General features: G+C 43.3%; 1 protein-coding gene across 11 annotated transcripts in view; it reads right to left on the bottom strand.

Moving 5' to 3' along the window:
* The window catches only part of elfn2 (extracellular leucine rich repeat and fibronectin type III domain containing 2), a 225496-nt gene that overhangs the window by 176390 nt on the left and 26769 nt on the right, over nt 1-22337 (bottom strand). The window contains exon 2 of one of the 11 annotated variants that reach the window (XM_016993678.2): nt 15337-15485. The exons of the other annotated variants lie outside the window; for them this stretch is intronic. The gene's annotated coding sequence lies outside the window, so the exon portion shown is untranslated. The remainder of the gene's footprint in view (nt 1-15336; nt 15486-22337) is intronic. 11 annotated transcript variants of the gene reach the window in all.

Genomic DNA, 22337 nt, shown 5'->3' with positions numbered 1-22337 from the left:
ACCCAATACCCCGATCCGACGAGCGACTGACCAGGAGGGCCTCTGTCTTGTCAGGATTGATCCTCAGCTTGTTCCTCCTCATCCAGTCCGCCACAGCGGCCAGGCACTGGTTCAGCACCCGAGGGGCTTCCTTGGAGTCAGGTGGGAACGAGTAGTGGATTTGTGTGTCATCTGCGTAGAGATGGCAACACCCTCCAAAACTCTGGATGACCTCTCCCAGCGGTTTCATGTAGATGTTAAAAAGCATGGGGGATAAAATAGACCCTCAATACAAGGTAGTAAAAAGCTATGGTGGCGAAGGAGTTAGAAGTGTGGGGCTCAGGTTGGGAAACTTACATTTGGATGTTGTATCCTCATTATGGGCTATTCAATGACAAATGATGGCCCTTTTATTTTCCCATATATTTTAATCTTAAACCCATACAGCGCTTCTTCCCCCCTCTCTGCTGTGTTAATGTTTTGCCGCTTGTGATTTTATTGTGAATTTATTGACTGTAACTTCTATTGTTCTTCTCGACATTCTGTTTTAATACGTCACTTCTCATTTTTTATGGTTTTACATATTAAACAGTAAGGTAATGTCAGTTCAGGGTAGTACACAAATATTGTTAATGAATATTAAATTCAAATCCACATTTACACATCATTTACTGGCTGTAGGCAAGCCAATGTTGTGCACTGTAGAATTCCATTAGAGAATTGTTGGGGCAGTTAAAGAAGACTGCACTGCAGAAAACGCCACATTTGAATATATAAATATATCCTCATTCTCGTCTGAATCGGAGTTCACAGTGATTAAAATCAGAACCATTCTGATTTCTGTATTAAATTGTTTTATATATGATTGCAATGTGTGCATTTAATTGTAATACTGTCTTCATTTTTAATTGCTTGATTGTATTTTGTGCAGTAGCCACTGGAACTACATTCTCTGAACTGTTTTGTTACTGTTTATTATTTATGTCTTCAAATGGTTTTAGTGTCAGATAATTGTTTTTTTGGAGCAAGGATAGGAATTTCCCTTCAGATGTAGTTGGAGTTGAAGTCCTATCAGCCCCAGCCAGTTTAGCTAAAGGACTGCTGGTCAACATAGTTAAATGTTAACATCATATTTTTTCCCAGTAATGCGACTCAAGGCTTACAAATTATAAAAACCCAATACAGATGAAAAACAATACAAAAATCTTACGAAGATTACTTTAAAAAAACAAGGAAGCAATTATGTAGAGTGAAAGCCACTTAAAATGTATTGGAAGACAATATTAATTGTATGCTGTACTGTTTTGCTAATTTTTAAAAAAGCTTTTTAAAAGGCCTTTCACAATCAACCCCTGGAAGCCTGATAGAATACAAATGTTTTTATTTGCCAGATGAAGGACAGCTCAGAGGGAGCCATCCTTATCTCCTTATGTGAGAAAGCTCCAGTATCTAGGAGCAGCCACCAAGAAGGCCCTCTTCCTTGTTCCCACCAAATGAGTCCAAGAATGCAGTGAGAGAAAGGGGCCTCTCCCAAATATCCTAGAATGTGAATAGGTTCATATAAGGAAATACAGCCCCTCAAAAACATCTGAAAAGATGCACAATTCAAACCCTAATTCATGGATACCACATGTTCTGGTTTGGTGTTACTACTTTTCTTTACTAAAAAAATAGCATGCAAATATTTGAAATATAACGCCAGTAAAAAATACACAGGCTTCCACATTTGCTGGGGTTAGGGTACAGGACTCCATGAAAGTGGGAAAACTGCAAAAAACAAAAAGCCACAAACTTTTTTTGACCTGAGAGAATGCTCTTTTAGCAATGTTTATGTCCTCAGTGTAATTCTATAGTTAATGTCTGCCAGAAGTTGTAACATGATTTTCCTAGAAATCCCTAGGGAGGTCATGTTACTCAAACTTGTGAATAATGAAATGTGCAAAAGTCAAACAAAGAAATATGAAGGGTCAATTGTATATGGATCTGCAGATCCAAAAAGCAATATATAAATGAATGTATTATGCAGGTTGATTTAAAGTTCTCAATCCTGTACTTCTATGACTGTAAAATTGGGTTGATCAAACAGCTATACCAGTTGAACAAGCTTACCAACCTGCCTAGGCACTTAGATCAGGAGTGGGAACTGTGTGGCCTTCCAGATGTTATTAGATTGCAATGCTCAGCATCCTTCTTCATTGGCTATGCTGGCTGCAGTTGCTGGGAATTGAGGTGCAGCAACTTATAGAGGACTGCCCAACTCTTAAGACATATCCTCAGATTCTCTATTCCCTGGCTTCCATTGGAATGAGAGGTACAGTGAGCTTCCACAAAGGCCAAGGACATTTTGTGGGTGAAGCTTCAAATCTTGGGAAGTAAGATGAATGCAAATGTTGGCCTAAATCGAATTGCTTCTTCCAGCTAGAAAAGACACACTGAATAAACTGCTGGGCCGAACAGCAAGACTTATGGAAAGCTTTCTGATACACAGGAGGGTCTACACTACTTGAATGCAGCCGCTAGATTTAGGCCATAATATTTAGGGGGGATCAGATCAAAATGTTCTTAAGTTGCCAGGGCATTTTAGACTGTACACATCTGTTAACTGACTGAATAGATTTGTTTGCTGTTTCTCCATTTTATTTTAATAGTATTTAATTTTGTGTTAAGTAATAGAATTTTTATTTTATTTTCCAGTGATAATAGAACTTGGTAAAGAAAGAGAGGGAGGGCCTACCTGGCAATTATCCTTAACAGTAGCTACTAGTCTGGAGGATTAGATCTTTTTGGTGATGGCACCCAATCTCTTGGAATTCAAAAAGCAAAACTCTGCCAAAAGGCAGTGCACTGAAAGGCAGAAATGGCATTCAGCTTCAAACGAATGCTACTGAAAGTATTGTGTTTACTTAGTCATTCCCCAGCTGGTTAATTAGTCCCATAGCTCTCTTTCTCTGTGTTGATTATTGGCCTGTATTAATTATGTATTATTATTAAGTGCTTTAAATTATTTGATACTGTTCTTAAATCATATCACAGGTTTTTTTCACATGCATTGCTAGATTATACAATTTCAAGTGGTACACAAATAGTACATATAAAACAACATAAAATAATTATAGTACATGCTTTTTAAAACGTTACACCTCCTTCTGCCCCTCCTCACACGAGTGTCATAACCCAATGACTGTGGAAAAGCAAGATGAGGAACTTAGGAGAGCGAATTCTTTTTTAACTGTAACCCAGGTTCTGAGAGTTGCAGTCCAAAAAGGAGCTGCTCTAATTGTTTCGATCTAAGAGTTGATAGATGAATGGTTTAAATAAATACGTAAACAAACAAACAACGTATTCAGGCTTCAAGTTAAAGTATGAAGGAGATGAGGTAGAAAATGATAAAGACAGCTGAGTTCCTCTCAGAACACATCTGAATGTGTTGCCAGCTCCTTTAGAAAGCAAATGGGAAGAGGATTCTATCAGAGGGGTTTTAAACTGTAAAGCCACTTTGCATCCCCTTTGGAGGAGCTAAAGTGGTGCATTAATAATAATAATAATAATAATAATAATAATAATAATAATAATCCAGTCTCTTACTAACACTGTCCGAATTTTTAGCACTGATATCAACATGGAGTTTGGTTTGGACAAATGTTCGACAGTGGCATTGAAGAAGGGGAAAATCATTGAAAGTGAGGGCATAAATATGCCTAATGGCCAAACAATAAAGTGTCACCAGCCAGAGGCCTATAAATATCTGGGCATATTACAGCTGGACAACATCAAGCATGAACATGTGAAGACTGTGGTCAGTAAAGAATACACACAAAGGGTCAGAAAAATTCTCAAAAGCAAGCTCAATGGAGGCAACACCATCAAGGCCATAAACACCTGGGCCATGCCTGTCATAAGATATACTGCTGGCATTATAAACTGGACACAGATGGAACTGGACAATTTGGACAGAAAAACAAGAAAACTCATGACCATTCATCACTCACTGCACCCTCGCAGTGATGTTGACCGGCTATATCTGCCTATGTCACGATCCAGGCTGCAGAGCACCAATAACCATACACAGAGGCCAGAATCTATCTAATATCTTTATTGAAGGAATATATAAAGTTAATAAAAACAAGTGTAGAAAATAGTCCCGAATTAGACCTTTCAGGAAAGGTCAGAATTAGTCCAAAAAAGCAATGTCCAATAGGAAATATTAAGGTCCAAAGTTGTAATCCAATAACCGAAACACTCACTTTGCCAAGCAAAGTGAGGGGAGATGACAAGGTCCTTTAGTCCATGAAACTTGAGCGAGGCTAGGAAATAACTTGATACTTGAAACAAGGCTTGAACGTGGAACAAGGTAACTAGGAACAAGAACAAGGTCCGTGGAATAACTTGATAAAATCCGTGGAACAAGGCAAGGATTGATCCTGGGAAACAAGGCAAAGTCCGTAGATAAACAAAGGCTGGGAAGCAAGGCGAAGGCTGGATAGCAAGGCAAGGCTTGAGCAGGAGCGAGGCTTGAATCGGAGCGCGCTGTCCAGACACAACTCGCTCCGTAGGCTGACGAATTGACTCCGCGAAGTTACTACGCGGGTAAAACACCTAAATAGAGTCTAACTTTCCCGCCGAAGCAGTTCTCTGGGAATCAGAACCGAAAGCTAAACTCTGAGACCAGATGTGAGACTCCCCAAAGATTCTCACGAGAAGCAGTCTTAATTGGCCACATTCTTAGCTGCAATCCTCGCACTCCTGCGCGAAGCTGATTCCAAACTTCTCTGTTGTTTACAAAACTCCCGGCGCAAGAACACGGGAGAAGTAGGCTCTGGGCTTGTTTGACATACTTCTGGGAGACAACTTTCTTGCAGGTGCAAGGTTCCCAGATCTGCCTGGGAAAGATCTGGCTGAGAGGAATCCAGTTCAGACTGGGAAGGTAAAAAACCCAAGTTTTCATCTTCATCAGGAATTACAATGTCCTGAGCAGGACTACAAGGCCCATGGGTCATCACACTATCCCCCTCCTCAAGGCCCCTCCCAAACTGGGGCCCTCTCCCCGAGGCGCGAGGTCGCGGTTTGGTGGGATAGGTCTGATGAAAGCGACGGGTTAGATCAGGAGCATGGACTGTGGAGGCGTCTTCCCAAGAGCGTTCCTCAGGGCCAAAACCCACCCAGTCAATGAGATATTGTAGGCGGCGGCGGTGAAAGCGAGAATCCAAAATGTCCTCAACCTCGAACTCCTCCTCCCCATTCATCAAAACAGGAGGGGGGGCCGGTTGGTCTGTATCAGGTCGCACACCATCCGCCGGAAGGAGCAGGGAACGGTGAAACACTGGGTGAATGCGCATTGAACGCGGAAGTTGGAGTTTGAAAGTCACGGGGTTTAATTGCGCCACCACTGGATAGGGGCCAATGAAACGGGCATCTAACTTCCGGCAAGGGCGGTGGGAGGGCAGAAAGCGAGTGGATAGGAAAACCCGATCTCCTACCTTGATTTCGAGGCCCGGCTGGCGATGTTTGTCAGCGTGGCGTTTATAGTCCTCCTTGGCTTGGTCCAGTTGCTGGAGCAAAAGTTGTTGCACCGCTGTGAGTTCCTGCAGCCAATCTTCTGCTGCGGGAACTTCTGAAGTTTCAATGACAGGGGGGAAGAAACGTGGATGGAAGCCGTAGTTTGCAAAGAACGGCGTTTCTTTTGTAGAAGCTTGAACTCCATTGTTGTAGGCAAACTCAGACAGTGGTAACAGAGAAGCCCAATTGTCCTGTTGGTAGTTTACATAACAGCGAAGATACTGCTCCAAAGTGGCATTGGTGCGCTCCGTTTGCCCATCTGTTTGGGGATGATGAGCTGAAGATAAGCGAGAGTCTATGCCCAATAGTTTTTGTAGTGCCTTCCAAAAACGAGAGGTGAATTGAGATCCACGGTCTGTGACTAAACTCTTGGGCAATCCATGTAGTCTGAAAGCATGTTGAAGAAATAGATCCGCAGTTTCTTTGGCCGTGGGGAGGCCTTCGCAGGGAATGAAATGGGCTAACTTGGTGAAAAGGTCCACCACCACTAAGATCGTGGTGAATCCACAGGAAGGTGGTAGGTCAGTGATGAAATCCGCGGAAATTATTTCCCATGGGCGAGATGGTGTAGGAAGGGGGTGTAAAAGCCCTGAGGGCTTCTCCCTTCGTATCTTGGAGCGCTGGCATACTGGGCAGGTGTTGACATATTTTTCCACATCCTTGCGGATCTTGGGCCACCAAAAATCCCTTAGGATCAAATGCATAGTTTTAAATAGTCCGAAGTGTCCTGCTGGTTTGCAGTCATGACACAGACGAAGCGCTTTTTCCCTGCCCGGTCCGGGTGGGATATAAACATGATTTCTATAGCAGAGCAGCCCATCTTTAAGCGAAAAGGGAAAATGCAGACCTTGGCGAAGTTGGTCCTGCGCCCAGGCATCTGCTTGCTGACTAGCCCTGATTTCTTGAGCACAGATGGGTCCTGGAGTAGGGGAAGTTGAACCAATGGGAATGGATTTGGTGTTCCCCACCGTGAGCGTGGCAAAGTTCTCGGGTTGTAGCAGTTGGGATTCAAAGGTCTCCTTGCGTCCTGCAGCGTATTCCGGTTTACGTGACAGGGCGTCTGCTTGCTTGGTTTGGGCTGGGGTCACATAATGGATCTGGAAGTTGAAACGTTCAAAGAATAAAGCCCAACGTTGCTGCCTCTGATTTAGTTTGCGGGCAGTTCTTAGATGTTCTAGATTACGATGATCAGTGTGGACTTCAATGGGAAATTTGGCCCCTTCTAGCCAATGTCTCCAAGTTTCAAAGGCTGCCTTTATGGCCAGTAGTTCTTTTTCCCAAATGGTGTAATTCCTCTCTGGTGTGGTTAGTTGACGAGAATAAAAGGCACAGGGATGGAGGTGATCTCCCACCGGTTGTAAGAGTACAGCCCCAATTGCCACATCAGAGGCGTCCGCTTGCACCACAAAAGGGGTTCCAGGATTTGGGTGCTGTAGAATTGGCTGGGAGGTGAATAGTTTCTTTAGTTGCTGGAACCCTTTCTCTGCTTGGTCAGTCCAGCGGAAAGGCTGCTTTCCACGGATGCAGCTAGTGATGGGGTCGGACCAGCGGGCAAAATCTGGAATGAACTTGCGGTAATAGTTCGCGAACCCCAAGAAACGCTGCACCTCTTTCTTGTTAGTTGGCGCCCGCCATTCCAATACTGCTGAAACCTTGGCTGGATCCATGGAAAGCCCTAGAGGCGAGATGCGGTAACCAAGGAAATCTACCTCTTGTAGATCAAAGGCGCATTTTTCCAGCTTGGCATAAAGTCCATGATCCCGCAATCGTTGTAACACCATTTTGACGTGGTTCTCATGTTCTGATTGTGATCTAGAAAACACCAAAAAATCGTCCAGGTAGATTATCAAGAACCTGTCTAGATAGTCCTGAAAAATGTCATTGACAAAATGCTGGAACGTTGCGGGGGCTCCGCATAAACCGAAATTCATAACTCGGGACTCAAATAATCCGAATTTGGTCTGGAAGGCGGTCTTCCACTCGTCCCCTTCCCTGATGCGAACTAAGTTGTAAGCCCCCCGAAGATCCAGCTTGGTGTAAACCTTGGCTCCTCGAAGCCGATCCAGTAGATCCGAGATTAAGGGCAGGGGATAGCTGTTCCGCTTGGTGATATTGTTCAATGCTCTGTAGTCCACCACCAAGCGTAGTTCCCCTGACTTCTTCTTCACAAACATCACTGGGGAGGCGGCTGGGGATTGAGAGGGTCTGATGAATCCCTTGCGAAGGTTTGTCTCTAGGAATTCCCTGAGAGCTTCTTGCTCTGGTTCAGTCAGGGAGTAGAGATGCCCTCGCGGGATCGGGGCCCCCTCCACCAAGTCAATGGCACAGTCATAAGGTCTATGTGGGGGTAATTTTTCGGCTTCTTTCTCATTGAATACATCCCAATACTCGGAGTACTTCTTTGGCAAGGTGATGATGGGCTCGGTGTCTGTGGCATGGCATACCTTGGCTACGAGGCAATGGTTTTGGCAGTACGGTGAAGCAAACTGCAGTTCTCTGTTGGACCAGGAGATGTTAGGGTCGTGGAGAGTCAGCCATGGAATTCCCAAAATCACAGGGAAATGGGGGACCTCGGTAACAAAGAAGGAAATCTCTTCCATATGTTCCCTTATCCACATCCTGGTGGGTTCCGACCACTGACTTACGGGGCCCGTCTTGAGGGGGCGGCCGTCTATGGCTTGCACCACACGGGCATTCTTGAAATCATGATATTGTAATCCCAGAGAGTCGGCATACTCTCTATCGATGAAATTGTTGGTAGCTCCAGAGTCTATCATGGCGTGGATCATGACGGGTCCCCTTTTTGCTGACCATAATGTGACCACGAGAAGGAACAGGACCCCGGTTGGCGGCTCTTGGATGGATTTTTTGACCGGGTTGGCGAGCCTCTCTACACCCGGTCGTTGGCTTCCCCCGCCGGCTGTGTGCCAGTCGGCTCAGACGCCTTCGTCTCCGTGGAGGACGCCGCCGCAAGACGGGCGGCAGGCTTCCCTTTGGCTGGGCACTCTCTGGCGAAGTGGCCCCCGTTCCCGCAGTACCAGCAGAGGTTTAAGCGTTGACGACGGGCCTTCTCGGCGGCATCTAGTCTGGGACGCACATTGCCCAACTGCATCGGCACCTCCTCGCCTCCTCTGGGGTATGGGGTTGGCGGTGGGGGTCTCCACACCGGACGTGGCTGAACGCTGGCGGGAGCGGGGGGTTTTGCCCCGGCTCTACTGCCCTGGCCTCGAACCCACTGTTTCCTGTTGGCAATCATGACTTCAGCCCGTAAACATTGATCAATGAGTGCCTCGAGGGTCTGGGGAGGATCCACCTTGGAGATTTCTTCCAGCATTTCAATGTTGAGACCCTCCCGGAATTGTCCCCTGAGGGCTACATCGTTCCAGCCGGTGTTGTGGGCCAGTACTCGGAACTCGGCTATATACTGAGACATAGGTCTGTCTCCTTGGAAAAGGCGACGGAGTTTGTGACCGGCTGCCTCCAAATTGTCCTCGATTCCCCAAGTCTCCTTGAGGTGGTCCAAGAAGTGTTGCGCTGATCTTAGGTGTGGAGAGGCTTGGTCGTACAGTGCCGTCGCCCAGCTGGCCGCTGGCCCGTCTAGAAGACTGTAAACCCATGCCACTTTGATGTCTTCTTGGGGAAACTCGGCAGCACGGGCCTCTAGATAAGCTTGACATTGGCGACGGAAGACATGAACCTTAGAAGCTTCTCCAGTAAACTTGGTTGGCAACGCCATGGCCGGAAGACGAATTCCGCGTTCCTTCAAACCCCTTATTTCTCCATCCTGTGCATTGAGCTTATCACGGATTCGGTCCACCTCATCCTTGTCGATGGTGTAGGTAATCGGCTGGCCGCTCGGCCCAGGTACGACTCCGGTAGACATTCTGGCCGAGGTTAATTGGTGCTTAGGGTGGCGGAGTCAAACTGTCACGATCCAGGCTGCAGAGCACCAATAACCATACACAGAGGCCAGAATCTATCTAATATCTTTATTGAAGGAATATATAAAGTTAATAAAAACAAGTGTAGAAAATAGTCCCGAATTAGACCTTTCAGGAAAGGTCAGAATTAGTCCAAAAAAGCAATGTCCAATAGGAAATATTAAGGTCCAAAGTTGTAATCCAATAACCGAAACACTCACTTTGCCAAGCAAAGTGAGGGGAGATGACAAGGTCCTTTAGTCCATGAAACTTGAGCGAGGCTAGGAAATAACTTGATACTTGAAACAAGGCTTGAACGTGGAACAAGGTAACTAGGAACAAGAACAAGGTCCGTGGAATAACTTGATAAAATCCGTGGAACAAGGCAAGGATTGATCCTGGGAAACAAGGCAAAGTCCGTAGATAAACAAAGGCTGGGAAGCAAGGCGAAGGCTGGATAGCAAGGCAAGGCTTGAGCAGGAGCGAGGCTTGAATCGGAGCGCGCTGTCCAGACACAACTCGCTCCGTAGGCTGACGAATTGACTCCGCGAAGTTACTACGCGGGTAAAACACCTAAATAGAGTCTAACTTTCCCGCCGAAGCAGTTCTCTGGGAATCAGAACCGAAAGCTAAACTCTGAGACCAGATGTGAGACTCCCCAAAGATTCTCACGAGAAGCAGTCTTAATTGGCCACATTCTTAGCTGCAATCCTCGCACTCCTGCGCGAAGCTGATTCCAAACTTCTCTGTTGTTTACAAAACTCCCGGCGCAAGAACACGGGAGAAGTAGGCTCTGGGCTTGTTTGACATACTTCTGGGAGACAACTTTCTTGCAGGTGCAAGGTTCCCAGATCTGCCTGGGAAAGATCTGGCTGAGAGGAATCCAGTTCAGACTGGGAAGGTAAAAAACCCAAGTTTTCATCTTCATCAGGAATTACAATGTCCTGAGCAGGACTACAAGGCCCATGGGTCATCACAGCCTAGAAGATCAGGGGGCAGAGGACTCTTACAAGTCAAACAAGCAGTCAAAGAAGAAGAACATGCCCTGGCAGAATATGTAAAGCAAAGTGAAGAACCTGCTTTGATTGAAGTCAAAAATCAGAAACTCCTCAAAGCACAGCAGACAAAAAACCAGTACAAGAAAGCCACACTACAAACTAGAGCTGACAGCTGGCACAACAAAACATTGCATGGAAAGTTCCTTGACAAAATTGAAGGAAAAGCTGACAAGGAGAAGACCTGGCTCTGGCTCACGAATGGGACCCTGAAGAAGGAGACAGAAGGCCTGATCCTTGCAGCCCAGGAGCAAGCCATCAGAACAAATGCAATTAAGGCCAAGATTGAAAAATCAGCTGATGACCCAAAATGCAGACTGTGCAAGGAAGCTGACGAAACCATTGATCATCTCCTCAGCTGCTGTAAGAAAATTGCACAGACAGACTATAAACAGAGGCACAACTGTGTGGCCCAAATGATCCATTGGAACGTATGCCTCAAGCACCACCTCCCAGCAGCAAAGAACTGGTGGGATCACAAACCAGCAAAGGTCGTGGAAAATGAACACGCAAAGATACTGTGGGACTTCCGAATCCAGACTGACAAAGTTCTGGAACACAACACACCAGATATCATAGTTGTGGAAAAGAACAAGGTTTGGATAATTGATGTCGCCATCCCAGGTGACAGTCGCATTGATGAAAAACAACAGGAAAAACTCAGCCGCTATCAGCACCTCAAGATTGAACTTCAAAGACTCTGGCAGAAACCAGTGCAGGTGGTCCCGGTGGTGATCGGCACATTGGGTGCCGTGCCAAAAGATCTCAGCCGGCATTTGGAAACAATAGACATTGACAAAATTACGATCTGCCAACTGCAAAAGGCCACCCTGCTGGGATCTGCACGCATCATCCGAAAATACATCACACAGTCCTAGACACTTGGGAAGTGTTCGACTTGTGGTTTTGTGAAACGAAATCCAGCATGTCTATCTTGTTTGCCGTGTCATACAACATCGTTGTGTCAATAATAATAATAATAATAATAATAATAATAATAATAATAAAGCCATGACCTATGTTTTCCCTGTAAATTGCAAAAATGAGCCCTGTAACACCTGAACACTCCAGCCATTCACTGATTTGATGTATAGCAAACATGAACTATAGCAATAATGTGCTTAATATGGGAGCTCAGACTAATCTTAAAATATGTATTCATTACTCATGGGATAGAACTATAGGGGGGAATTACATCTTGAGATGGGGAAAGGTCAAGAGTTTGGTAATAAGACAGTCTGTGTTCCAATTTACTACTGTTTTATCCCTCCTTTGCCCAGAGCTTGGAAATATTACTTTTTGGACTGCAACTCCCCAAATCAATGTCAATTTGGGATGTTGTATTCCACCAAAGAACAGGTCACTTACCTTTAACTGTGCTTCTTCAGGGAGTCATCTGTGATCCAATGAGTGGTCATGTGTGAGTCACAGAGGCCACAAATAAATAGTAACACTCTCATACTCTACTTCTGAACACATTTCATACCATGCAGCCAGCCCTCTGTATCTTCAGGTCCAGGGAGAACTGAAATGTGTTCCAAAACATGAGCTTGAAAAAGCCTTTGAACACATTTCACCACTCACCAAGAGCCCTCTCTTCTTTAATTAATCCATTCCCCAACCCAACTCTCCCATTCATGCTTTGGGCCTCTCTAACCCTTCCATCCACTGTTTCCATCCACACTTCTCTGCCTGTTTATTTCAAATGACCTGCACGGCTATTTCGGGCCTCTTCTTAAACAAGAGCGAGTCCCTGATTGCCATTCAAGATGGATTCTCATTACTCCAAAGTGTCCCTCTAGGAGACATATTAAATAGTCCACGAGGTTAACTTAATCCAGCTGATTCTGTGTGGTCTCAGCCCGAATTCCCGATTAAATTAACATCCTTGAATCTTAATTAGCGTGTGAGGCAGAGGTTGCCTTAATAACGGAGATAATAATGCACAATGTTAAAAATAATCAAGCTGTGCCCTTCCTGCATCACACATGCAAATCCCCTTCAGAGAGAGAAAAGTTGCAAAGGGCAACACCAACTAAGAACAGGGGGTACATTGGGCTAAGAAAGTGCAAGCGGCTATGTGGCTTAATTGCTAAATTATATAGAGAACTGCTTTGTTATTTCAATGCCTAGCATCACCCACGCTGATACATCACAGGTAGGACTGCATGGAACATTCTCAATCAAAGATTTTGGACACATCTGCTACCCCATCAAAAAAATCTGAGTATGCAGAAAGGAATTCTTGAGGGAAAGGAGGAAATATTTATCTCCTGGTCTCCCTCAAGGGACTTCTAAGTGGTATATATGGTTTGTGACTCTCTTGTTCCCCACTTTCTTTTCATAACATCTCTGTAATGTCAGTCACTCAAATTTTTCAGTCTGAGTTTCTAAGTTCAATGCAGCTCAAGTTCCAGTTCAACATACTAACAGCGTTAGTCCCATATTCTCCAACTGTCCCAATTTGGCAGGAACAGTTCCATTTAATCATGCCATTCCACTTTTTTCAGCTGCTTTTAAAATGCCCAAGTTTTCTTCCTTTTACCATTTTCTCCCTTTGTCTTCAGTTTATATCAGTTGAATTCAATACAAGCAGTTAATTCAGTAGGGGGAAGAAGGAAAGAGAAAGGTGCAGAATATATTTATAGTAAAATAGGCACCTTTGAAAAAGAGCCACCATCACCAGAAAATAAATTTTATAAATGCATGCACATACATACAGAGAGAGAGAAAGAGCAGACAAAGCCATCAGGATTTTCCCTGAGCCATCTTTAGAGAAGGAAACGAAATTTGCAAAGTCGAAGAAGGGACCCTTATTCTGGGAGTTTAAATCCAAAAAAGTAAATTCTCTAGATTTGGTCCTAAATATATATAAAACTTCACACACTGTTAACGTGCAGAACAAGACTGTCTCAGAGGGATTCACATTGCTGCAAGGAGAGTCCTAAACTTTCCACTAACCCCGATCTGCAATCTAGTTTTCTTATGTGCAACAAACAGGTTGTAAGATGAAAGCTTCTTGATTCCTATACCTTGCTGGCCCCAGGAAGAATAACAATGAGATTGACAAAGTGAGCTATCAGCATTTACTCTGATTTCATTAAAGACAGGAATATTTAACCTTCTGGGGTGGAGACATTTTTGGTAATTTGTGCACTGAAAGTGTCCCAAAAGCTTGCAACTAAGGTATTGCCTAGGTATTTCAAAACTGTGTAAAACCACATGCCTGCCCACATGTTAGAGCACACACAAAGCTCAGAAAAGTTATTTGGAGGGCCTGCAATACCCAGAATCAGTAAGCCAACATGGCTAATTGCCATTCTGGGAATTGCAGCCCCAAAAAGTATCTTCTAAGGAGCCACACAAACTCTCACTGATTTGGGGCTCCCTTGCACCTCTAGAATAGCCAGCTCACAATGTTTTAGGGATGACTTTTCAGATCATCTTTTCAAAATCTAAACTCTATGGAAACCATTTTCAGATGTGTTGGGCTACATCTCCCTTGCTGTAAATTCATGGAACTTACAGTTTCCAACATCTCTGAAATCATTGAACTTGTAGTCTAACATATCTGAAAAGCACCAGGTTAGGGGAGAATGTGCTATACACAACAGGCCCGTTTCTCTTTAATTTTTTTCCTAATTAATTCAAAATCAAGGCTGGCCCAGAGCATCTTGCTACCTAACAACAAAGGCAAAATTGTATAATTCTTCCATTTGCCACATATATAAACCAACTTAACTAGCAGTTGAACCTTTATAGCATTCAACTTAGATAAGGCAGTTGATTAGTTTAGGGCAATCCAGTTAGGTAGCATATCCAAATATGTCCTCAAAAAACAGGGAATGGGTGACATGGAAATACAGCCCCCCAAAAAAGGCAGCGAATGCACCCAGCATCTGCTGTTTGAGGATAGAGATTTATTCTTCTTAATGATAGGGCCAGCCCTGTGACAACCTTATTTTGACAATTTAGCCACTGAGACACTCTGACCCTTTGGTTCCTCCTTACCAAGGTTAATCCTCTTTGATTAATAGGGATGAGACAGTTTGCCCCCACTCACCTCAGACACAATCAAAAGTAATCCAAATCATTAAAAACAGTTTTAAAATTCTTTGATTGGCCATTCCCAAAGCTGATAATATACGAGCACTCTACCTATCAGACATTTACCTTCCCTAAAAACACTCCTGTCTTTAGAGCTGTTTACTAAGAGCCCATTTCTCCAGTGGTTACAAATGCATAGATTTTTACCCCCAAAGCCCCTGTTTTTCCAGACAGAGCTCTTCATCTAGCAACACAACAGAGGAACTTAACTGGAGAAACGGGGACTGTAAAGCTTCGTCTTTTCATGGAAGCAATGGACTAAGAGTTTCTGACATCTGTTTTATAAAGAAATGCAGACTTTTTAAATTATGCAATCTCTTTCAACAAAACAGACTTGGAAACACATTAAGAATCATGCCAGCTTGCACAATGTTTCTGTTCAGAGGGGCTTTTCTTCCCACTGCTCTGGATTTCCTGGCAGCATCTCTTCAAAGGAAGTATAAACTGGGGTTTACGCCACCTCCAACTTTAATCCAAGCAGAAGCAGAAATTGTAGACTTTCATGCTCTTTCAAGTAAGTTTTACTGAACTTCCAGATTTTATTCCCAGGCCTAAAACTGATAACCTTTGCTGGCATCTTTGCTAATTACACTCTTCTGACCTTCGTTCTCTGTTACCACAAGCCTCCTTTCCATTTGTCCCTCTTTTCAGCCCACCGCCCATACTGGACCCTTCTCAGCCAATCAGGCTTTACTATAATAAATGAAATATCTCCATACCTTTGGGTATTTCAGATAACGTTACTAATAATCAAGGGCATCTCTCACAGGAATGTGGAAACTGGAACAAATACGCAGGGATGTTTTCTGTGGTGTTCTATTTCTTCGCCGTCTTTCCTTCCTTAGGTAGTAGCCACTTCTTTATAAACCTTTAGATTGAAGTAAATGATTCCAGTATGATGTTCTGCTCCTTTTCATGAAAGAATGCTATCATCAACTCAATGGTTTCCCTTGAGAAGCAATTGGTCAACCTTCCGAACTGCCTTCTAGGTATAGTGGGCTGCAAACTGGTCATAATGAATAGGGAACTATAGGATTTGTGGTTCAGCATATTTGGAAGGCACCAAATTGGAGAAGACTTTAATATGTAAAGTGAAGTGTCCACTCCTTTTCTCATGGCTTTTATAGATTTTAACTTGAGTATTTTTTTAGGAAAAGGCACTGAAGACTTGTTAATCTTAAATGTCATGACTATCATTAATACAAAACCTTCTCTAATTACAAAGTTAATTTTGTACCTTTTCACAAAATCTCTGCCTAATATGTCTAGTCTTTTACAGATTGGAGACAGAAGCCATTAAAGCAGGCATGGGCAAACTAAGGCCCGGGGCCGAATGCGGCCCCCTGAGCACTTACCTCAGGTCCTCCTCATTTTCCCTGTCCTCTTGGCATAAGGACGTGGTGACCTGCCACATCCTTATGCAGAAAGGACATGGGAGGAAGGCATGCAGCAGGTGAGAGCCCTCTGGAGTGCTCTCAGCGACCTCATGTCTCATCCTACTCCCAATATAAGGATGGTATGAACAGCCTTGTCCCTATGCCAGGAGGATGGCTCGAGGAAGACACACAGTGGTTGAGACCCCTCCGGAGCACTCTTGGTTGTCGCCTGTCTCACCCTCTTCCTGGCATAATGCGGAGAGGACAGCCTGAATATCAAGGGAGGAAGACTGGGGAAGTTGTTGCATGTCCCTTTTTCCTCCTGGCATAAGCATGGGGTGAGCAGCCCCATCCTTATGCCAGGAAGACAACCTGGGGATGACACGGGCCCAGCCCCATCCTCTCCCAGGCCACCTCCCTCCTTGGTCTGTCCCACCCAGCATGTGCCCAGCCCCCCGCCCTCCCAGTCCGGCCCTCCTGGCCAGGCCCACAATGTGGCCCCAAGGCAAAAATGTTTGCCCATGCCTGCATTAGAATATAGGTTTCTCAAGACATCAATGATGTCAGTAATGAAATGAGGGACAATTACAAATTACACTTATCTGGAGCCCACTGTATTTGAAAACTGGATAAAAATAATTCAGGTTATTTTAATGACCCCAAAAGAGGTCAAGTACTAAATTTAGACTAAATTATGGAGTCATTTAGAATCATAGAATCATAGAATAGTAGGGTTGGAAGAGACCTCATGGGCCATCCAGTCCAACCCCCTGCCAAGAAGCAGGAAATAGCATTCAAAGCACCCCTGACATATGGCCATCCAGCGTCTGCTTAAAAGCCTCCAAAGAAGGAGCCTCCACCACAGCCTGGGGGAGAGAGTTCCACTGTCGAACAGCTCTCACAGTGAGGAAGTTCTTCCTGATGTTCAGGTGGAATCTCCTTTCCTGTAGTTTGAAGCCATTGTTCTGTGTCCTAGTCTGCAGGGCAACAGAAAACAAGCTTGCTCCCTCCTCCCTATGACTTCCCCTCACATATTTGTACATGGCTATCATGTCTCCTCTCAGCCTTCTCTTTTGCAGGCTAAACGTGCCTAGTTCTTTAAGCCGCTCCTCATAGGGCTTGTTCTCCAGACCCTTGCTCTGGACGCTTTCCAGCTTGTCAACATCTCCCTTCAACTGCGGTGCCCAAAATTGGACACAGTATTCCAGGTGTGGTCTGACCAAGGCAGAATAGAGGGGTAGCATGACTTCCCTGGATCTAGATGCTATACCCCTATTTATGCAGGCCAGAATCCCGTTGGCTTTCTTAGCAGCCGCATCACATTCACCATACACCTAATGTCACCAGACACCAATGCATAGAACAGACAAGATGGAGGACTCCCATAATCAGAACTCTGTCATTGTTCTAGTACAAGACATTCATTTATTCATTCATTCATTTTTGTTGACTGACACAAATAATAGGGTTGTATTCTCCTATTCCACCTATGTACAGAGGGGCCATCTTGATTGGCTATTTTAACTTGACTGGTGACTGGCTGTTCAATCTTACAACCATACAGACAGTAGGATAAAATTCTCCCACATACTTTGATGCAACAGACTAGCATGAGAGATGCACAACGGGATAGCTTAGTTGGTTGCAGATGGCAGAAATAGAGGTGCTTGCTCTGTCCCACCTATAGCATTTGCCACTCTGCCAAATGGTTGAGCCAGTCCTTCCATTCAATGTTACAATGGCAAGAGTTCTAGAGAGGCTATTCCACTGTATTTTGTCTACTCCAAGAAAAATGGGATAACAGTAACGTGGGGATGAAGTGTTGACTTAAATCAGGGAAATAAAACACAGAGAAAGATACACAATTTGATGTACAAATAAAGAAATTCAGAGCTTGAAAAAAATCTTATGAACTCTAATTCCCAAAATGTTTCAAGCAGCATGGCCACTGGCCATGATGACTTTTGTATTTGTAGACCAAAGGGATCTGGTGAAAGCAGGAGAGCAGATCATAGATCTTTCAATCTTATTCATTTTGGTTTGCACAGTCAGAAAAGAAATGAGCTGAACTGCCCAGATACCTTTCCTATCAGCCTTTATGCCCATCTGTATCCAGGCTGAAATAGCCAAAGGTCTTGTGGAGCAGGCTGCTTAGAGAAGCACCAGTAGAGCATTACAACCTCACACCTAATACGTATACATTTAGAACCTAATTCCAGAGCCATGTTTTCAGTGTTTTGATTTCATGAGCCATAGGAAGGAAATGGGGGGGGGGGGGGGGGGAGAGTGCTGCATTAGCTGTGCAGCATATGGAAATGAAAATATGTCTCTGGCACCTCTGGAGTGTTGGCACAGCTTTTCTGCTCACAGAAAGCTTGCTTATTAAGGTGCCAAAGCATAGAGGGCCAAAGAAGAAATGGGTATGATGCCGCTTGGCTCATCTATGATGGCCAACGTATTATGCTGGGCCTGATAAATTCTACCCCAGTTACACTATAATCATTCTGTCTCCAAGAACAATAATCTCCCCAACCAGCCTCTTCTCCTAGCATCTGAATGCCTAGGGCTGCTCAAGCAGCAGGATTGAAATCGGCAACCTAAAATGAAGCTCTTTAATATCACCACAAAAAATCAAGGAAACAGACTCCAGGTCCACACTGCCACCAGCTCATTTTACGAATTTATAAAGAGAAACAACCAAAGAGTATACAATCCTTACTCCCCACCCACTGAACAACAAAAGCAAAAACAAATTTCTGACCTGGGAGGTGACAAAATTGTTATTCCCTTGCAATCTCCTCTCTATTCATCACTGTTTTCCAACAGAAGCTTCATTTCTTGGCTAAGGGGGACGACGACAGAATCAATTCTCTGCCTCCTTATCATGGAAGGACAAGAGCCTTTTAGATGGGCAACTACTACCAATGGTTGTTATTACTGCATACTAAAGAACATGCTGCTCAAAAACGCAAAACTAAAAATAGAAGTGAACAGAAGCAGAATCCAGAGGGAAAATTCAAGCGGTAATGTGTAATTCTTTTCTCTTTTTTTGTAGCTTTTATGGGAGAATTTGGAAAATGGTGGGTATTTTAAAAAGGCAGTACACTCCATTTAAACATGCTTTTTAAAAAGATATGACAAAACACAACACAACCAAGTTTCCTGGTTGGGTTTGTGCCTTCAAAATACTGTTAGAATATCAAAATGCACAGATAAAAAGGTAGAATTTGGAAACTTGGCTTTAAAAATGGATTATGACTATGTAGACAGGCTAGCAAAGTTCAAATTTTCCTTCCTAGTTTGCAGGTGGTTTCCCCTGAAACCACCCTCACCATCATCATAACCCTGCTTTTTTCCGTAGAAAGGGAACAGCCATCTTGTGCCCACCAAATGTACCTGTGAGGGCGATAAAGTTTCAGTTCCTACCTACTGTCTCTCTTTTACTCATTAGGGTAGGCACATGAAAAAAGAACAAAAGATGGTCTAGATTTACAAAAAAAAAAGGTTGCACAATTTATATGTACATAATAGTTTTTTTAAAATATTTACTATCACTTCAATAGCAATTCAATACATGTTGAGTAAGACTGTGTGCTTACTACTGTCTGAGCAATAGCTATTAATGGGCAACGACAAAGCTCTTGAAGCACTTTCTCTTTTAATTGGACTTGGTCCAGGAAGCCATTAAAGTAGATCAGAGGATCTTGAGAGAACTATCCAGTGATAATGCCTCTTTATCCCTTGAGATGGTGAAGATGTGTGAATGATCATTCCTCACACCCAAACAAAGCTCAACATTCCCCTTAGCTCACAGAGAACATGAATGGGGAGTGTGTAGCCTTCTAGATGTTGATGAATAACAACACCCATGAATCCCCACTGTACATTATGAAGATGGTGAGTTATGGGAATAATGGGAGATGCAATCATTTATAATCGGGGGGGGGGGGCACACTCTCAATTCCTTGTGTTATGCTTAGCAATATTTGAAAATCACCATGAGAGTTACAGAAACCCTCAAGTTAATTGCCCAGCTAGATCATCCTTCTTTTAACTTACAACTTGGATTCAGTACTTTTCCAATTTTAACTAAAGCTCTTTGGTCTACTACCGTTTTAATTATCTAGCCTGTCCACCAAGGAATTTCCAGCTGTCCATGATTCTTGGGAGGAGGATTGTAAGCAACCATGCTGAGCTTGGCTCTCCTACAGCCCCAACAAATCCATTTTCCCAATCTGGCGCTCTTTTATTCACTCCCCCCCCCCTCCTCCAACTAATCCTGCTGAGACATTTTTTAACTTGCTTCAAGGCAAAGAAAATGCTGCTGGTGCCTTAAGGTTCTTTCATGACCTTGTGCAAACTCAAGATAAAGACCTACGATTTCAAAAATTACAGGGGGATCCAATCCTCATTACTTGTGCATAATAGGGATAAAGGCAAAACAGACACAAAGGCCAGCTGGCGTCGAGGTCACATGTGGGTGTCAGAAGAGAAGCAGTAAGCACGTTTTTCTCCTTGAGTGTATTTCTCTATGTGTGTATATATAGTATGCACATGTATGTTTTTCTTGGATGTACATCCTCCTCTCTACCAAAAGGAATGACATTAAAAGCAACTATACCAGAAACAAATTAAAAAACACAACAGTACAAGATATTACTAATTTCCAGCTAGTCAGACAGCCACCCAATCCTCCAAATGCAGACCAGCCTAGAGTCCAAAGGCTGGCCTAAATAAAAAGGTCTTTCACTGCCAGCAGAAAGACAAGAGAAAGAAAACCAGATTCTCCTTCCTTGGCAGAAAGTTCCAGGTCCTGGAGCTATGTGAAGCAAATCCTATCTCATGTTCTCTGCAAACATAGCCTCCAACTGTCCCAATTTGGCAGGGAAGGTCCTGACTGATCTTCTCTCAACCCACTTTTTAAGATATGGTTGAAATGCCCCAGGCTCTCTCTACCACTTTCCCCCTTTTGTCCTCAACTTGCTTCGATTGCTGCAAACTGGTTCAAAATGGGAAAATTCAGGTTTGTACTCAATTAACTCTAGAGTGGAGGAAAAAAGGATCTTACAGAATCTTGCCTTTCCCAACAGGCCCAGGCAATGGCAAACTGCGGCAGCTTCTCCTAGCTTGTATATTCTCCCTCATTCATAATTTTGCCAGCTTGACCATGTTGCTTGGCCACACATTTCCCATTTCCATTTCTGAAATATTATAAGGTGATATTTATTACTAACATTTAACATCATAGTTTTTCAAGGACAGACTTTAATACTACTATCAAATGATAATGTCATCATTTGCATTGCTTGACAGTCATGAGGCCAAAGTAAAAGTCCAGGTTTTGATGTATTATAACACACATTAAGAGGTGCTAGATGTGTTCTAGAATAGGTGTACTACACACATCTTGTTCCTGCTCTAGAGAATGAACTTAGTACTATTTGAAAATCACTATCATTACTGCAAATGTGCACTATACTAAGTCCTTAAAAGTATTTATTTACTCCTTTTCTGTCCCATGGCCCTTCTCATCAAAGCAATGCATAACAAAATAATAAAACATTCTAATGAAACTTTTTAAAATTTTTATAGATACAATTATAAATGTATCTAGATACAATTATAAATGTTTCATTGCAATGTTTCCTTGTTTAAAAAACAATTTTAAAAATCAAATTTAAAAATCAACATTTGCTTTTGCCATCATTTAAATAAAAGGAATGAAAGAAAGATGCTGAAAAAATCATCATAAAATGTGAAACGAAGAAATAAAAAGTAGACTTTTATATTCATATGACCAAAAAAATCACAAACACTACAAATTGCTCTTAATAAAAGTAAATTCCCCAAACAACATTGAAGCTTTTCAGTATAAAGATACTTCAGATGGGACTAATGCTTATCAAAGACAGTCCCTGATTATCCCTTGATATTGCTTTTCTGCCAGCTGATCACTCATTCGTTAGATTGCTAGTTAATAACCCTGGGTGGTTGGTTTAGGTTTCCACAGTGGGAGTAAGAGGAGATAATTGGTAATCCTTATGTGTGTTTTTGAAGGAGATAAATACTGCAGTTCCAAGGGGAAAATACCACTCCAGCTGATGAGAGTGCATGGAGACAAAATGAATGACAGGAAAAAAAACACAACAGACTTGTATTTTTTCAAATGTCAGGCAAATCCAATACAGTTTCTGCCTAAAGCAAAAAGGAAATGTGACACTCCATATTCGCTCCCTGTACAACTTGACTAGGAGTTTTGAAAGTCTTACAAGAGACCAGACAAGATCCCTCTACTTTAAGCAAAGTTATTTGATGAGTTACTAACGAGGTGCAGCCTACCAGGT

The sequence above is a fragment of the Anolis carolinensis genome, chromosome 5 (assembly GCF_035594765.1).
Source record: "Anolis carolinensis isolate JA03-04 chromosome 5, rAnoCar3.1.pri, whole genome shotgun sequence".
NCBI classification, from domain to species: domain Eukaryota; kingdom Metazoa; phylum Chordata; class Lepidosauria; order Squamata; family Dactyloidae; genus Anolis; species Anolis carolinensis.
Note: the sequence above shows the minus strand (reverse complement) of the source record. Positions and strands in the feature narration are given on the sequence as shown.